This window comes from Protopterus annectens, chromosome 2.part1 (genome assembly GCF_019279795.1).
Source record: "Protopterus annectens isolate FY-2018-M chromosome 2.part1, PAN1.0, whole genome shotgun sequence".
Classification (NCBI taxonomy): Eukaryota; Metazoa; Chordata; order Ceratodontiformes; family Protopteridae; genus Protopterus; species Protopterus annectens.
Genome location: NC_056729.1, coordinates 1,825,583,780 through 1,825,603,226, shown reverse-complemented (window position 1 = coordinate 1,825,603,226; position 19,447 = coordinate 1,825,583,780). Strand labels below are relative to the sequence as shown.

General features: G+C 41.8%; 1 non-coding gene across 1 annotated transcript; it reads right to left on the bottom strand.

The window, feature by feature from the left end:
- Positions 1 to 18,607: 18,607 nt before the first annotated feature.
- On the bottom strand, positions 18,608 to 18,680 carry TRNAV-CAC. The gene has a single exon. It is a non-coding gene; the product is annotated as a tRNA-Val (tRNA).
- Positions 18,681 to 19,447: the final 767 nt, after the last annotated feature.

Genomic DNA, 19,447 nt, shown 5'->3' with positions numbered 1-19,447 from the left:
AATGAAAACAGTATGAAGCAAAGGAGTATGTGTGCATCAGACTTCATAACAGCCATGACAAATGAAAAAACCCTTATCATGTACATTCAGCCTGCAGCCTGTTCAACATACGGTAATTATTTATTTTTACTTTTATTTTACATTTGTTAACCGGGGGTGTCTGACTGAGCCGAAAAGGCCCTTTTTCAGCAGAGGCCCGGAGAGAAAAGCTCCACAAAGAAAAATTACAGACACATTTAGTTATTTAGACATAATCAGTATACACACAAATTACAAGAGACATGCTTTTACAGTGGTATGCGGCACAAACAGTTACAGTGGAGAGAACAATCAACAAAAATATTAATTTTAAAAATAAAGGTAAGTAATAGATTTGTGGTGTACGGCTGAACTTTGGAATGTAGGTAGAATACATACATAGTACACAGGTACAGTGCATACATTGTAGATTAGCCAGTGTTTGTGAGTAAGATTGAAAAACTATTATCAATTGCTCTAGATTTAGTATGCATATGTTATCCACTTTCACTAGCCTGGGGAGCAATCATGGCACTGCCAACTTTGCTTGAGATGTTGCCTGATGAGGTCTTTAAAGGAGGCTTTGGATGATGTGTTTTGAATGCTAGTAGGGACAGAGTTCCATTTTTTAGCCACTGAACTACTATATAGTGTATCTCCAAAGCTATTGTAGCTGTAGGTGACTTCTAGTAGTAGTTTGCTTGATGATCTAAGAGGCCTTTTGGCTGAGTGATGTTGTACTAGGTTTTTGAGGGCAGGACACTTATTGGGGAGGTAATAGATAGAATGACAGAGGCAGAGCTGATTGTAGGTTAGGAGGTTGGGCAGTTCAAGCCAGTGGAGCTGTCTCAAAGCAGTACAGTGATGAGTTCTATATGAGCAATTTGCAGCAAAGCGGGCAATTCTGTTATAGCAGGCTTCCATTTTGCTTAGTTCAGTTTTGTTGAGATTAGTCAGAATGGGAGATGCATAGAGTAGGGTGGATAGAAGTTGGGAGCGAGCAATGGCTGATCTTGTGTTGTTGGTAAGAAATGGTTTGATACGGTAGAGTGACCCCAGTTTGGCATGTACTTTTTTAATAGTTAAGTTCAGATGACTATCAAATTTTAGGTGAGAGTCTATGGTTATTCCCAATAGCTTAGCCTGTGCCACTGGAGCAATTGGAGTAGCATTTGTGGAGTAGATAGTGAATTGACTGTTATCAGTGTTTTTGTTAGAACTGGTTATAATCATAAGCTGAGTTTTCTTTGGATTGAGGATAAGTTGGGCTTTGGTAAGGTAGTTTTCAACATCAGAGAATGCTAGTTGAGTTGTTTGCAGGAGGGTGGGAATGTTTTGTGCAGCACAGATTAAGGTAGTGTCATCTGCATACTGAATTATAGATGCATGCTGTGTGGAGGTGTGGAGGTCATTTGTGAAGACTGTGAATAGTAGTGGTCCTAAGATAGAACCCTGTGGGACTCCTATAGTTATGGGCAGCTGAGGAGAGAGAGAATTTTCCCATTTCACAGCTTGGTACCTGTCAGTTAAGTAGCTTTGGAGCCAGGTAAGAGTGGAATTAGATAGATGATATTGGTTTAGTTTGTTTAGCAGGATTTGGTGTGAGACTGTGTCAAATGCTTTGAACATATCCAAAAAAAGAGTTGACACTTGCAGGCCTTCATTTTTGAGATGGTTTACTGTGTCTGTGAAGCAGAGGAGAGCCGTAGTGGTACCATGGGCAGGTCTGAAACCATGCTGAGTAGGTGACAGGATGTTGCTGTCTAGGAGATAGTTTAGCATCTGGGTATGGATGCATTTTTCTAGGATTTTGGCCATGGGGAGAGTAAAGCAATGGGTCTGTAGTTATTAAGTTCAGTGGAGGTCCCACCTTTATGTATGGGTGTAACATAGGATATTTTCCAGAGTTTGGGCACATAGTTTTCAACAATTAATCTGTTTATGAGAGTGGAGACTGGGATAGCAATAGCATCTGCTGTGAGTTTCAAGAAATAGCTGGGGAGTAGGTCGGCTGCTGTTGATGAGGTTTTTAGTTTGGAGAGCATGCTTTTGATTGAAGTGGTGGAAACTGTTTTGAGGGTAAAGCTTGTATTAGTGTTATTTGTGTTGGGGGGGTAGTGAGGAAGGAACTGTCCTGTGATACTAAGGATAGAATTGAGTTCACAAAGTGGGAGTTAAATTGTGTTTCGATGGGAACTTTAGTGTCAGGGGTGGTTGGTTTGGGGGTAGCCTTTTGGGTGGATTTTAGTAGCTGGTTTACATTTTTCCAACATTTTTGCGGGTTGTGTTGGTATTTAGTTTGTAATGTTGTGTAGTAGGATTTTTTGTCCAGCCTAATGCATTTTTTGCACGATTGCGCAGTTCTTGGTACTTAGTTAGGCTTTGTGTTTCTTTGTTTTTTTGATAGTAAGTAGAAGGTAATACCTGTATATAATGCTATCAGTTTATCTTTGAATAGAGCAGCAAGGTGAAGCACAGTAGAGGGGGTAGCAGAAGGTTAATGTAGCTGAAGGCAAAAACTAACCAGTTATTGTCATAAGCCATGAACTGTCAGTCACCATCAGTTATCATTGCTGCTCAGTGCCAGGCATCGCAAAAATGCTGAGGACAAAGACTGATGAAGCAGAAATGGGACAAGAGAGACAGGGGGACAGGGAGACAGACATACATAGAATTTCGCTTATGGGGCATTTTCAGCCATCTTTGAGCTGAGTTAATCTCATATTTGTCATCATAATGAATCTGTCCTGCTGTGTACAATAAAGTGCTTCCAATTGGGAGCAGGCAGGGAAAGAACCACAATTAGCACATAAGCAGGATAGTGGTATTAACATATGGCATCAACAGCTCGATGCATAATATTGATATGAAAAAACATTAAAAAATATCTGACATGGTTCTGGATGTGAATCCCTGATACTGTTTCAAAAGTGTTGTACAGACCTGAGTAGCTCACAGAAGAAATCATACTTCATATAGTTCAAAATCACACGTCTGAAAGGACTGTGACAAAACTATGTTTTAGTGACCACCTTAAATATTTAATTATAAGTTGTTTAAGTAAGTAAATGAGAGGCATGCATGTTTAAGAAATGATTCAAATGTTAAAAGAAATGTAGGAATGCCTGGCACTGTCATAGTTCAGAGTAGATGTGGTGCCTTCCTTCTATAATTTCCATGGGCTCCTTTAGAACCGCGAGTCCCATGTGGCCATCCAATGCCTGTATTGTAATCCATCATTGATTTTACCTATTAAGTCAGTCTCTTCCCCAATAACATATTTAGAATATCTGTTAATAAAGGAGATTGCAACCTTCCAAATATCTTTTTTTCTAGAATAAATCATAATCTGATGTTATTTCTTGCAGTCATTTATTTACTTATGTAACAATTTAGCTTTTCATCAGCTGACAATTTTATAGTCACTTCCTGCTGTTGCACTTTCATCTATGTTTATCAGTATAGTGGTCACTCCTGTCTGAGGTGCCTTTAATTCAATATAAACTTTGCCTGCTATTTTTTTTTTTAAATAAATGTTTCCTGAGCAGCTCTGACGATCATTATTTCTGAAAGATCCATTTCTGTCAAGCTATTAATATTAATGACTGTGACTCTGACCTGCTACAGAAGCAATGTTTGGCCTTTTTCTCACTGAGTAAATACTTATACTCAGGAAGACTTAAAACCATTGATTTTATTAACATTTAATTTAAGTTCACAGACCTTGCCAATAGCCTTTCTTTTTGACATTCAGGATGTACTTTATTTGAAGTCACCTCTTTTGAATATATTTAGCTGGAAACGAGCACACTGATTATTGCAATTGTTTTTTTCCTCTTCTTGTAGATTTGACCTTCTATTACAAGTGCTAAGATACAGAGAAAAAAATATGTTTGCACTGTTAACTGGAGAAGAACACTGTCTAGGTGGACCTATTTCAGGCTCAGTCCAGGTGCGTGTTGTGAAACGTGCGTTACACTCATTATTCTGTTAAATGATAATAAACCAGGTCAAGGAGAAACTAATTAAAATGCAAAAGCCTAAAAACTAAATAAAATCATTTTAACTTGAGTTGTTTTTAATAAAAATAATTGAAGCATGAGAGCTGCAAAGTAGACTTAGCTGCTAATCAATCAAATGCAGTCCTGAAAGTCCCCAAGTTACACCATGTTTTTGGCATTTTGTTATCCTAAACTGTCATGCTTAAGAAGCATGACAATTTAGGATCACACAACACCTGTTTTTGTCATAACATATTATTCCTTCCATATTGTCATACAACGTGCCTCTCCTTTTTATTAAATGCAGTTATATTGACTTCTTTCAGTAGCCAGGGTTTGATTCCCTCGGTCTCCATTTGCTTGTTGTATGAGTCTGAGCAAGTCATTTTAACAGACAATGTCCCAGGTCATCCCTGAACAGAGGTGAGTATCTAGTGTGCTTATATGGTTGACAAATTAATACAATCAAAATAAAAATAATCCTTGTTGTTATTTATAATGATTTTTCTCCTTAGGATTCCACTGAAAATTAGATCTTCCCAGTAGACTTCACAGGTAACAACTGTTGCCTCTGATTTCAAAGATCCTTTTTCTTCTTCCCCCCTTTGTGTTTTTACATTATTGCGAGCTTTCTAGTTTTGTAGGTACTACTACAGAGGACATGTCTACCATGTGAGCTATCAAATGCACCTGCCATGCCCTTCAAAACCTCAAGAGACAATCTTGTTTAGCCCCTAACCTCAAAAGATAAGCTCAGTCAGCCACTAATGTTTTCTTCAGCACAGTCTCTTCTGCATAACTCTCAGTTGTTCAGGTTGCACTGATTGCAGAGAAGGAGAGATGACTTGTCCCCCAGGTGACCCAGATTCGATACATGGTCTGGGTGCTTGACTGCGCTGGCAAAGGAGGATAGAAGTGTTTACCATTGGCTGGATGAAGTGGACTGCGCATATCTCTCATTCAAATCGGGTGGAAGCTGGGGCTAAGAGAAGATCACCAGCCTGGGCATGTGCAGTATGAACTCAGGAGGTGTGGCTCTTTGAGACCAAAGTGGTTTCATCCTCAAGCCACACCTCATTATCCACTCAGCCTAGTAATGCATAGTATCAGTTGTCTCAGTAATGCAAAATGTAGCAGACTTGATTTGGTGATGGAAGATTAGAAGGCTTGGGATTTTGGTTTGGGGTTGGCATAATGGATAAGGTGTTTACCTTGCAGACACAAAGTACAGGGTTTGATTTTCACCTTTGAAAGGGAGATTGGCTAAGCTTAAAATGGCCAAATAGGGCAGTCAGCCTAGTATTTATCTATGACCCTATGTACCTTTGAAGCACAGTTCATGGGAGGAAAGGGCTATGAAAAACTCTCCCTATAAGTCACAGTATGATGGCTCCTTGACTGACTCTTCCCACTCTGCATGTTACTTGGCAACAACACAGATACCATGGCCCCTGTGAGCACAGAGCATGAGGTGCCCCAGACCAAGAATCTTTTGGTGTGAATAACACCAGGGAGCCACCAAAGATTCTATATGAGGCGAAAGAGAATTTAAGGAGTTGGCATGAAAAAAAAAAACTTGAAGTCAACAGTAGCTGTGATTCCAAAAAAAGTTCCTGTCTTCATGATTTCTGCCTCCTATCCACCTTTTGCAACATGGCCAACTTCTATTAGTATAAAACAATAAATATGCTACATGGAAACAAGCAGACACTTTTTATACTACAAATAAAACCTAAGTGCTTTCATCCCTCACACTGAGACTTCTTCAGAATTATCACATGTAAAAATGCTTTAGATATTGATTGTAAAGCAAAATCATCATATGTCAGAGAGCAATAAGTCAAACATCTATGTACAATAAAACAACAATTATTAATTAATTGCAATAAAAAGCACCTCTAAGTAATAACAAAGCTGAAACTGTAGATGCTGAAAAATGAATCATCAACAAATAGTGGTGAATATAAATGGCATGGACAAAGAATTGATTTGGTCAAGTACGCTGTTACTATTTCCTCCTGTAAAACTCATTTGCATATTATCTGTCACAAAAAAAAGAGTACATTTCTGAAAACAAAGACATATTTGGGTGTGCTTTTCTAGAGCCTTGTTCTTTCATTCGATCCTTATAGAAGATAAAGTTGTTCACTGGCAGCCCACTCACAGGCAGCCCACTAACTGGCAGCCCACTCACAGGCAGCCCACTCACTGACAGCCCACTCACTGGCAGCCCAGTCACTGGCAGCCCACACACAGGCAGCCCACTCACTGACAGCCCACTCACTGGCAGCCCAATCACTGGCTGCCCACACACAGGCAGCCCACTCACTGACAGCCCGCTCACTGGCAGCCCACTCACTGGCAGCCCACTCACTGACAGCCCACTCACTGGCAGCCCACTCACTGACAGCCCACTCACTGGCAGCCCACTCATGGCAGCCCACTCACTGGCCCCAATAATCTCATTAGTATAAAATCCAATTCTTTTGACCTTCTGTTTATTATTTGTTAAATTTGTTTTATGCTTCTGTTTTAGTTATCTTACTATTGTATAAAACACCAAATAAATTGTCTTTGGAACTTTTCTCCCTGGCCGTCTGCTGAAAAGAGGCTTTTGCCTGGTCAGACTTTCCTGATAAACAAATACAATGAATACATTTAATCCCAAATAAAATTATTATTTAACTCTTCAGTTAAGTTCCTAGTGTTCTCCAACAACATTATATCCCATACAGTGCTGTGTAAAGCACGACTGTTATGTCACCCATACAGTGCTGTGTAAAGCACGACTGTTATGTCACCCATACAGTGCTGTGTAAAGCACGACTGTTATGTCACCCATACAGTGCTGTGTAAAGCACGACTGTTATGTCACCCATACAGTGCTGTGTAAAGCACGACTGTTATGTCACCCATACAGTGCTGTGTAAAGCACGACTGTTATGTCACCCATACAGTGCTGTGTAAAGCATGACTGTTATGTCACCCATACAGTGCTGTGTAAAGCACGACTGTTATGTCACCCATACAGTGGCATACTCTATATTTTCTATTCTGTATTTAGATATCACTGGGTTACCGTGTGGCTTCAGAAAAACATAGCTAAAGATGGCCTAACATGATGTGGAAAGTAACGCTCAATGGAGTTATGGAACTGCTCTAACAAATCCGATTCTGGGGAAATATGTCTTTCTCTACAGTACCATGTTGCGGTTTTTGTTGTGTGTCACATAAGGATATAAGAAATAATAATTTCATGAAAATTAGAAATGTATACACAGCTTATGGAGTTTCATTTCCATTGAGAAACAGCTTTGTATTGGACACACAAACATGGGTAGAACACCAGCTGGATTTTCATCTCAACCCTGGGGACAAAGTGAGGTCATAAACTATGAACAGTCTCTACAAAAGACATGTGGAATACAACCCACTTATACAAGTTAAACACATTTTGAAGGGTTCGTATACCTTTTTGAATAGCATCTAAACATTTAAAAACACTCATATGTTGTTTGTTTTTAATTAATAGTCCTTCTACATTGGCATTTCTGGAATACAATACTAAATATAGATTCAGATAGAAGATAAAAACTGATTAACCCACATAATCTTCCTATTTGTCTGGTAAACTATCAATCTCACATAGTGACTTGTTTATTTCACTGACTCCACATAAAAACTGCATTGGATTACACAGTATATAAATGTGTTAATGTTTCTAACACTTTATCTCTTCTGATGCAAAATACTTCTTCTTTGTATATCCCCTACGTTATCAGCAGATGTGATCCAGGAGTTGGGTGAGTTAGCGCAGAAATTGATCCAAATAGTACTTAATGATACGGAGGGAAAGGCACATCCCAGATTACCTGAGAATTCCTAGATTACTGGAGAATTCCCAGATTACCAGAGAATAGGAATTATAGTACCAAATGGATCCAAATGGTACTTAATGATATAGAGAGAAAGGTGCATCCCAGATTACTGGAGAATTCCCAGATTACAGGAGAATTCCAAGATTACTGGAGAATTCCCAGATTACCAGAGAATAGTAATTCTAGTGCCAGTACACAAAAATAAAGCGGACATTCACAGCTGTGGATAGTACAGAAGTATCAATCTCCTGCCACACTGCATGAAAGGTGCTGGAGAGGATGACTGATAAATGAATATGTAGAGTTGAAGAAAGTAAGATGGAAGATGAGCACTTTAGATTCAGATCGGGATGCAGCACAACTGATGTGATGATTGCAGATAGAGATGAAGCTATAAATGAGGAAAGACTCCAGCTAGACTAAGAAAGTATAGAAGAAGACCACAAGAAAGCAGATTTTGGCCATCCTGTGAAGGTTTAAAATCGCAGAAACAATAGTAGAATTTTGCAGACTATGTTTGAGGACCTGGTGATACAAGTACAAGCAGTATTTGTACTTAGAGATGGGTTTCTAGTGGGGCAGGTCTGCATCGGGGTAACTGAAGTAGGAGTGCTATTCCTTAGTACTGAGAGGAATCAGTTAAGGTGCCCTGTAAACCATGTGATGATGTCTCTCCTGGCTGAGTGAGGGTACCCCTTGGTTGTATGAGGATATTTCCTTGTTACCTTCATGTAAGGTACACCAGGTAAAGCCTGCTAAGTTGATAGCCCATTAGAAACCTAGGACACATCTGATAGATCATGTATCTCAGCTTATATGTGAGTGTGTGGGATCCCAGATGAGATGGGGGCTGCTTCTGCCAGTGAAGGTGTGATAAGGGGAAGTCCTCATCAGTTTACTGTTACCAAAAAGGTGATTAGATGGACAGATAATTTAATCTTCACAAAGTAACAATACTTTGGTTATACAGACAAGATTCCTCTTTTCATCCGCTTGTCTATACACTTTACTATTTCTATTTTATTTGCATTTTGCACACATTTTACTTTTTCCCCATCAAATGGTATCTACACAGGTGTGATAAGAGTCCACCTTTTCAGAAGGTGCATTGTCACACTACTCTGTACTTCCAACAGCAAAAGGACATGGTTAAATGAAAAATAAAATGTGCTATTTCACTGGAAATAAAGGGAGTCATCTCTGCTTAACGTACAAGGCCGTGTCAAGCCCAGACCTGCCGGACATGCTACACTTAAAGAAATCCCAATCCCTCAGAGCCACACGCTCCAGGGATCTAAACCTTGTCATCACAATGAACAAAACAGGCTGGAGGGATAGGTTCCTGACCTATAGACTCCCCAGACTCTGGAATAGACTGCCCATGCATGTCAAGTAGAGCGCCTCTTTGGTCCTCTTCGAAAGGAATCTTGACGATTGGATGGGAGATAGGAAATTCACCCCGGGGATCATGTCAGTCGCCCTGCTAGACAGGGGTCCAGGGAAGTAAATATTGTGGGAAGAAATAACCAGGGAATTGTTATGGCTAGGCTTGTATAGGACCTAGGGCCAATTGCCTAGTATCAACCTATGAACTTTTGAGCCTATGATTACGAACCTATGTTTAATTATTTGTACATCCACATGTAAAACTTTCTTTACAAGTAGGTATCCTAACTTCATGGCACCCATGCAAATGGAGAATAGTTGCATGACCGCCAAATCATATACCAATGCACTGTACGAACACATACATAAATGCATGGATCTTGCCATACCCAATAGAACCAAGATGCTCTCCCCCCAAAAAAGGAAGGCAATCTGGTGGTCCCCTGCCATAAACAAACTCTTCAACAAAAGGAGAAAACTGATGTGGAATAGAGTGATGTCCTAAGACTGGAAAAACACCCTTATCAGGCTCAACAAAAAGTTGAGATCCCTCATCAAATCCTCTAAAGCTAGCTATAAAAACAGAATTGCAGCAGTTAGTAAAGACAACCACAAGGCCTTTTATAGTTATGTAAAAATCTCCATGGCAATACCTAGATTTGCTCTGAGCTACTACACAATGGTACCTCTTATACTGAGCCAACAGATATTGCCAATATACTGGCCGACAGATTCAGTGCCAACTTTACCCCTCTCCCCCCAAAAAAAACAGTCACAATACCAGTAGATTGCAAGGCACCCAGTATCACTGCTGCACAGGTTAAAACAGCACTGTCTAAGGCCAAGAATACAACATCTATGGGATCTGACAATATCCTTGGCTGTGTTCTACATGAACTACAGAGTGAACTGGCACCTCACCTGTGTGTCCTGTTCAATCACAGCCTCACCTCAGGCTTTGTCCCTACCGAATGGTGCACTGCTACAGTCATCCTTCTCCACAAAGGAGGAGCGACTACAGACCCTCAAAACTATTGCCCCATTAGCCTGACAAGTCTGATATGCAAAGCTATGAAATGCATCATCATCGACCTAATAAACAAGGATATTGGGAATCTTCAAACTCTGGATCCCACACAGTTTGGTTTTGTGAAGGGTAGATCATGCCTGCTCATCTTGGTCAACTTCTTTGAGTCAGTCACCATAGCTGTGGATGAAGGCAAGGCAGTTCATACAGCCTACCTTGATCTGGCCAAGGCCTTTGATTCCATTCCCCACTCAGGAATCATAGAAAAACTCACTAAGCTAGGTATCAACCCCTATATCACTAGATGGGTTGCAAACTGGCATCACAGGTAGAACCCACAGTGTGAAAGTAGCTGACTCCAAGTCAGACTGCTGACCAGTCATGAGTGGAGTCCCACAAGGTTTGGTCCTGTGTCCTCTCCTGTTTGGTATCTACTCTGAAGTCCAGGCCAACATGAAGGGACACTGGCTAACAAAGTTTGCAGATGATTGCAAGTTGGGAACTATTATTAACTCCCCAAGTGATGTTGACATCCTACAGAAAGGCCTCACTGACACCAACGACTGGTGTCAGAACCATGGCCTTAAGCTCAATGCCAAGAAATGTGTCATTATCCCCTTTGGGAAAAACCCAGTTCCCATGAATTACCACATCAATGGTAGTCCACTGAACACAGAAGGTATTGTAAGAGATCTGGGAACACAGGTTGACAGCAACCTCTCTTTTGGCCACCACATTGACACAGTGGTCAGAAAGTCCTTCTAAGTGGTACATCTCATTACTAAGGGTTTTGCATCCAGGAATGTCTCCCTCTACTCTTCTCTCATTAGGCCAATCATTGAGTACAATGCCCCATTTGGCATATACCTCACTAAACACCTGCAACAACTGGAGAGGCCGCAAAAGTACCTCACAAAGAGGATCCTAGGCCTTAAACATTTGCCCTGTATGGACAGACTGAAAAAACTCCAACTATTCTCTGCCTCATATCGCCTACTTAGAGGCGATCTCTGCTTGACTTACAAAGCCATGTCTGACCCAGCTCTGTTAGAAATGCTACATCTAAAGAAATCCCAATCTCCCCGCACCACACACTCCAGAGACCTCAACCTCATAACCACAATCAACAGAACATGCTGGGGGGACAAGTTCATAACCCCGAGACTGCCCATGCTATGGAATAGACTTCCCATACATGTCAAGCATAGCACCTCACTGGCCCTCTTCAAGAGGAATCTTGATGAGGGGATGGGAAATAGAAAATTCATCCCGGGGATCATTCCAGTGGCTCTACTCGACAGAGGCACTAGGAACTAAGGTTGGGTGGCACAATGCCAGGGTAATCCTATGTGCTAGACTTGTAAAGGCTCCAGGGCCATTAGCCTAGTACACACCTATGAACCTATGCATACATGGAATATTTTTGCAAGTTAATATACTCTGTGACATCTATAACAGCTTGACTTAATTTAAAAATGGGAAGTCCCCAGCATGATAGCTCCATAACATCTCAAACCTAATGGTTATATCTCTGTGTTGACACTCTGTTGGAATTATTTACCCTTGTTTTATGTATGATGACCAATGCCTTTAAAATTAGTGATAATTATACAGTAAAAGTTAATCATTGCTGAAAGACATTCAAACTGTTTACAGAGAGTAGGCAGCATAGATAGTTACTAGGCTTGCTGTGCAGGGGGCCATTTAGAAGCTTAGCCCAAATTCCCAGTTGTCCCTAAGGACTGCTCATAGGTTCATAGGTTCATAGGTTCATAGGTAGGTACTAGGCTATCGGCCCAAGGGCCTACATAAGCCTAGTCAACAAGGTTCCCTGGCTTACGTCACCCAAGAAAGTTATTTTCCTGTGCCACTGTCGAGCAGAGACACAGAAGTGATCCCTGTGGTGTATTTCCTATTTCCCATCCACTCATCAAGATTTTTCTTGAAGAGTGCTAATGAAGAACTTTGCTTGACATAGATGGGTAGCTTGTTCCAGAGTATGGGAAGTCTCTGGGACAGGACTCTATCCCTCCAGCATGTCCTGTTTATTGTGGTGACAAGGTTTAGGTCTATAGAGCATGTAGCTTGGAGGGATTGGGATTTCTTTAGGTGTAGCATGTCCAACAGCTCTGGGTTTGACATAGCTTTATATGTTAGGCAGAGATCACCTCGGATTAGGCGATATGCTACATAGTAAAGCTGGAGTTTTTTGAGGTGGTCAGTGTAGGGCACTGTCTGGTTAAGTGGCTTGCTCAAGATCGCACAGTAGGCAAAAGAGTACTGAAGGAATCAAACCCTATACTCCAGGAGCAAAAGTTCACAGATGTAACCTCCTCAATAAATCCAACAATACCCAGAGAAGTCCGGTCACAAAATACAAATCTTCAAACATAAATACCAGCAATTTTAGCTAAAATAGCATCACTTGTCAAATTCTCCATGTCACTTAAGAAAAATGAAAGTTGAGCAGTTAGAAATTTTAAAGAGAATCCCAGTCTCCCGCTCACCAGAGTACGGGGCATGAGAGTGAAATAAGATGCATATTGTTAAAAGATCTAAACAAAATGCACAGCACGTCATCACTGAGCAAACATCCAAACATAAGCAGCTGGACACACATTAGACTAGCTTAAAAAAGTAGCAGTGAACACATTCGATGCACCTACAGTACATGAGGCATCATCATCATCATCATCATCATCATCAATATCATCGCTATCATCATCACCATCATCACCATCATTGCCATCATCATCAACACCATCATCATTACCATCATCATCACCATCATCATCATCATCATCAACGTCATCATCATCAACGTCATCATCATCACCATCATCATCATCACCATCACCATCATCATCATTATCATCATCACCATCATCACCATCATCATCATCATCACCATCATCATCACCACCATCATCACCATCATCATCACCATCACCACCATCATCATCATCACCATCACCATTATCATCATCACCACCATCTTCATCATCACCATCATCATCATCACCATCATCATCATCACCAGCACCATCATCATCATCACCATCATCATCATCGCCACCATCAACATCACGTCATCATCATCATCATCATCACCACCATCATCATCACCATCATTTTCATCATCATCATCATCAACATCACCATCATCATCATCACCATCATTTTCATCATCATCATCACCACCACCATCATCAGCATCATCATCATCAAAGACTTGATAGCTGCATGAGCAGTGCAACTCTTAATCAACCACTGTAATGGGAAAGGCTGGATTGGAAATGCCTTTCTAACATCATATTATCTTTCATACAAGCAAGCACTTTCTTTCTTAAATATTGTCATCAGGAAACAGCAATATAAAATAGCACACAACACACACACATACACACACACACACACACACACACACACACACACACACACACACACACACACACACAGACACACACACACACACACACACACACACACACACACACACACACACACACACACACACACACACACACACACAAAGTACACATGTATACAAACACACACACACACACATACACACACACTCACACACACACAGATCTATATTAGATGAACTAATGCTTAAAATGTCAACAGCTTTTAAGTGAAAGTTCATCTAAATGAAACCTCATAATGTCGAAACAAAGAGTTTTGAAAAGTTATAGTTGGCCAGCCATCAGGAAGCCAACGGCTGACAACTAAAATATACTGTACACAATTAACTCCCCCAAGAAAAACAAAATAAAAAAACAAAAACAAATCAACAAACCACCCCCATACCCCCCTACTTAAATATACCAACTCCGAGATTACACCACAGTGGAGGACTGTCATAACATTACACAGGGTGAATGACGAGACCGCACCACATTGGAGGAATGTAAGAATGGCTAGACAAGGTGAACATTATGATGTCAGCCATTAGCTTCCTGATGGCTAGCCAACTATAACTTTTCGAAACTCCTTGTTTCAACATTCTTAGGTTTCACTTAGATGAACATTCACTTAAAAGCTGTCGAGCATGTCATACTCAACATTTTAAGAGTTCGTTCATCTAATAGGGAACACCCATACACACACACACACACACACACACACACACACACACACACACACACACACACACACACTTGCTTACATTAGGTTATGTTAATAAGTCAGGTGTCAGAGATAGAAACCCCATATAAATGCAGTTCTTTATAGTTTTGTGTATTTGATTTGCAATTTTTGTTGAAACTGGGAATTTTTCTTGTATTTGCAAGAGTGTGTGCATTGTTATAGTATTGTTATAGTATTGGCTTGATTGCTGCAAAGTTGATTGTTTGTGATGCATATATATATATATATATGTCCATTGGCTCCAGCCATTGCATACTACAGGCAGAGAAATATTCAAATTTACCCATACTTGGATGATTGCCTGATTCAAGCGGACAGTCAGGAATTGCTACATCAGCACCTGACATTTGTAAAGAGACTCCTAACTTCTCTGGGGTATACCATCAACGAAAAGAAATCACAGCTGGTACCCATCCAAAAGATTGTATTCCTGGGAGCAAGCCTGAACACAACTTTCCAGATGGCATTCCTCACTCCAGGAAAAGCAGGTTTATTTGACAAATTACTTCAAACTACTGGCTACCCAAACCCAGCTATCTGCAAGAAAAATACCGCAAGCCCTAGGGTTAATGGTCTCATGCATTCTCCAAATTCCATATGCAAGACTGCATATGAGGAAACTTCAATGGTACTTAAAAAGTCTCTGGTGTCAACATTCTCAGGACCTGGAAACAGTGATTCCTATCATCCCTTGCCTAAGGACAGAGTTCCTTTGGTGGGCAGAGGCTTGCAACCACAAGAGACTCCCTTTCACTCAACCCCTCGCTGCCCAAACCTTGACAAGAGACGCATCAGACTATGCTTGGGGGGGGGGGCACATGGCAAGCAGATGCATTCAAGGCAAATGGAGCCCAGAACAAATTCACCTGCATATCAATCAAAAAGAAATGTTAGCTGTACAGAATGCACTGACAGCCTTCAAATACCTTATCCTTCCAGGACAACTCTTGATAAAGACAGACAACACCACAGTTATGTGGCACATAAACAAGCAGGGGGGAACTCATTCCTATCCACTCTGCTGATTAGCCATGGCTCTGTGGAACACAGCCTTGAGCAATCAAGTGCACCTGCAAGCTCAATTCCTGCCCGGCAAACAAAACTCACTGGCAGACAACTTAAGCAGAAGTCTTGTGGACCCACACGAGTGGAAACTGGAACCCAGCTCATTCAAACTTCTAATCCACAGGTGGGGGACACCAGAGGTTGACCTCTATGCTTACCCCAAAACCATCAATTGAGCAAATTTTGCACCAGAACTCCCCACAGTCAAACATGAAAAGTGGATGCCCTATCCTTTACATGGGAAAAACTCTCAATCTATGCCTTTTCCCCTCTGCCCATCCACTCAAAAGTACTACTCAAGATCGAACAGGACAGGGCAAGGACAATCCTTATTGCACAAGACTGGCCACGCCAGCACTGGTTCCCAGTCCTACACAGTCTGACAGCAGTGCCACCCTGGCATCTATATCAGACCCCCTCCCTGCTGTCACAGCAGGAGGGACAGATTTTGCATCCTCAGCTGCAAACCCTGAACCTGGCAGCCTGGCTTATTCCCTGAATACATTACCAGCAACCCTCAGCAAACAGGTGTTAGATGTCATCCTTGAGACCAGGAGGCCTAGTACTAGGAAATCCTATTCAGAAAAGTGGAAAATATACTGTTCTTGGAGCCAGTCTAAAGGAAAGGACACAGCCATGCCCACCTTACCTCAAATCCTACATTATCTGACACAGCTGCTCCACAAAGGCCTATCCTTCTAATCAATTAAGATCCATGCCTCTGTTATCTCAGCTCATTACAATACTGAGCCACCCCTCTTCTCTCACCTGCTGATCAAATAGTTCCTTAGAGGAGCTAACAATTTATGACCCCCAAGGAGAGCTCCCACTCCTGCCTGGGACCTTAACTTTGTACTAGAGAAGCTCACACTTCCCCCTTTTGATTCTGCTGCTACATAGGTTCATAGGTTCATAGGTTGGTACTAGGCTATTGGCCCTAGGGCTTATACAAGCCTAGCCACAACAATTCCCTGGCTATTTCTACCCACACTATTTACTTCCCTGGACCCCTGTCTAGCAGGATGACCGATGTGATCCCTGGGGTGAATTTCCTTTCTCCCATCCAACTGTCAAGGTTCCTTTTGAAGAGGCCCAAAGAGGTGCTCTGATTGACATGTATGGGCAGTCTATTCCAGAGTCTGGGGAGTCTCTGGGTCAGGGACCTATCCCTCCAGCATGTTTTGTTTATTGTGATAACAAGGTTTAGGTCCCTGGACCATGCGGCTCTGAGGGATTGTGATTTCTTTAAGTGTAGCATGTCCAACAGCTCTGGGTTTGACATGGCCTTGTATGTTAAGCAGAGATTGCCTCTGAATAGAATATATGCGACAGAGTATAGCTGGAGTTTTGTAAGGCATTCAGCATAGGGCATCTGCTTTTGGCCTGTGATTCTTTCAGTGAGGTATTTCTGTGGCCTTTCCAGTTGTTGCAGGTGCCTTGAGAGGTACATACCAAACTGGGCATTGTATTCTATAATGGGTCTAATAAGGGATGAGTACAGTGGGACAATGATCTCTTTTTTCTGGATGAAAAGCCCTTAGTGATTAGGTGTGCCACATAGAAGGATTTCCTGACTGTTGTGGCGATGTGGTTATCGAAGGTGAGATCACTGTCCACCTGTGTCCCTAAGTCTCTTAGCACATTTTTGGTTTTTAGTGTACTGCCACCTATGTGGTAATTCATGGGTACATGTTTTTTTCCCATAGGGGATAATTATACATTTCTTGGCATTGAGCTTGAGCCCATGGCTCTGGCACCAATCATCCATTTCTGTAAGGCCCTTTTGTAGAGTATCCACATCAGTTGGAGATTCAATAATGACTCCCAGTTTGCAGTCATCTGTGAACTTTGTTAGCCAGAGTCCCTTAGTGTTGGCCTGTACTTCAGAGAAGTAGATGCCAAACAAGAGTGGTCCCAGGACTGAACCCTGAGGTACTCCACTTGTTACTTGTCTGGAGCTGGATTTGGAGTCAACTACTTTTACAATGTGGGTTCTGTCAGTAAGCCAGTTGGCAACCCATCAAGTGAAATAGGTATTAATGCCCAGCTTAGTAAGTTTATCTATGATTCCAGAGTGGGGATGGTGTCAAAGGCCTTGGCATGGTACAGATAGGCTGTGTGGACTGCCTTACCCTCGTTCACGGCTCTGGAGACTGATTCAAAGAAGTCAATCAGGTTCAGGAGACAAGATCAGCCCTTCATGAATCCAAACTGGGTAGGGTCCAGTGTTTGAAGGTTGCCAATGTCTTTGTTTATAAGTTCCATGATAATACGTTCCATGGCCTTGCAGATCAAGCTCGTCAGACTGATGGGGCAGTAGTTCCCGGGATCCAAGGTGGATCCCCCCTTGTAGAGTGGGATAACTGTAGCTGTGCACCACTCAGTGGGCACAAAGCCTGAGGTGAGGCTATGATTAAACATGACACTTAGGTGAGGTGCCAGTTCATTTTGTAGGTCCCATGGATGCTGTATTCTTAGCTTTGGAGAGTGTGTTTTTTACTTGTGTGGCCATTATTACTGGAATTTGGCAATCTTCCTGTATTGAGATGGGCCATTTAGGGGGTGAGAGGAGGGTGAAGTTGGCAATGAATCGATCTGCCAGGATATTGGCAATATCCTTGGGATCAGTATATTTAATGCCATTCTGTTGTAGCTCAGAGCAGATCTGAGCATTGCCATTTAGATTCTTGACATAGCTATAGAATGCCTTGTGGTTGTCTTTGGAATCTTTGGCAATTTTATTTTCATAAGTAGCTTTGGAGGATTGTATGAGGGATCACAGCTTCTTACTGAAGCTGGTAAGGGAGTTTTTTGCATCCTGGGATTTTCCTCTTTTCTGCAACAGTTTCTTCCTTTTGTTGCAAAGTTTGTTTATGGCAGGGGACCACCAGATTGGCTTCATTTTTTGGAGGAGAGCATCTTGGTTCTATTTTGGATGGCACGATTCATGCATGAGTGGATGTGCTCGTACAGTACCTTAATGTAGGAAAGGCATCTGAAACCACAACTTTAGTTAGTGGAATCGAATCTGTTGCTCTTCATCATGCCTGACCCAGTTTTCATATCTTGCACTAGCATAATGGTTCCACTGGGGATCGAACCCAGGACCTTCTGAGTGTGAAGCAGATGTGATAACCACTACACTACAGAACCTGCTCAAAAATAATCAGCCCTTGCAAGTCTCGACCCCCGGACCCTGCACACCATACCCACAGTGATTTACCACTAAGCCATTTGAACCAAGTTAAAATTCCTCTCTTGGAAAAATAGCCTTAATTCTAGCCATCACTTCAGCAAGAAGAGTGTCTGAGTTACAGGCCCTTATGGCTGTGGAACCCTTCATTATCTTCCATGCGGATAGGGTTTCCCTCAGGACTAACCCATCATTTATGCCCAAGGTGGTATTCAGTGTGTCTTTAAACCAATCCATCCATTTACCAAACTTTTTTCCCTAATCCTCAGAATAAAGGGGAAAGGATCCTGCACTCCTCGGACATGCACAGACAGCTCAGGTTCTACCTTGACAGGACTAAGCCTTTCAGAAAATCTGACCAGCTGCTAGTCAGCTTTGCTACAGGGGCAGAGGGAAGGCCATTTCAAAGCAAACCATTTCCAAATGGATAGCACACTGCACCCATTTCTGCTACAAACACCATGGAAAACCTACCCCACAGGGGATCAGAACTCATTCCACTAGGGCTACCTCAACCTCTACAGCATTTCTCAGGGGAGTTCCTACCAGGGACATCCTTGAAGCTGCAACCTGTAGTTCTGTATAGAACTTCACCAAGCATTATCACTTACCTATCTTTTCTAAATCGAGAGCTGGATTTGCTACAACAGTCTTACAAGGCCTGCTAACCAGCCCTAATACTTCTTTACTGCCTCCACCCTTCCTCAGCTTTGGGAATCAAACCAAG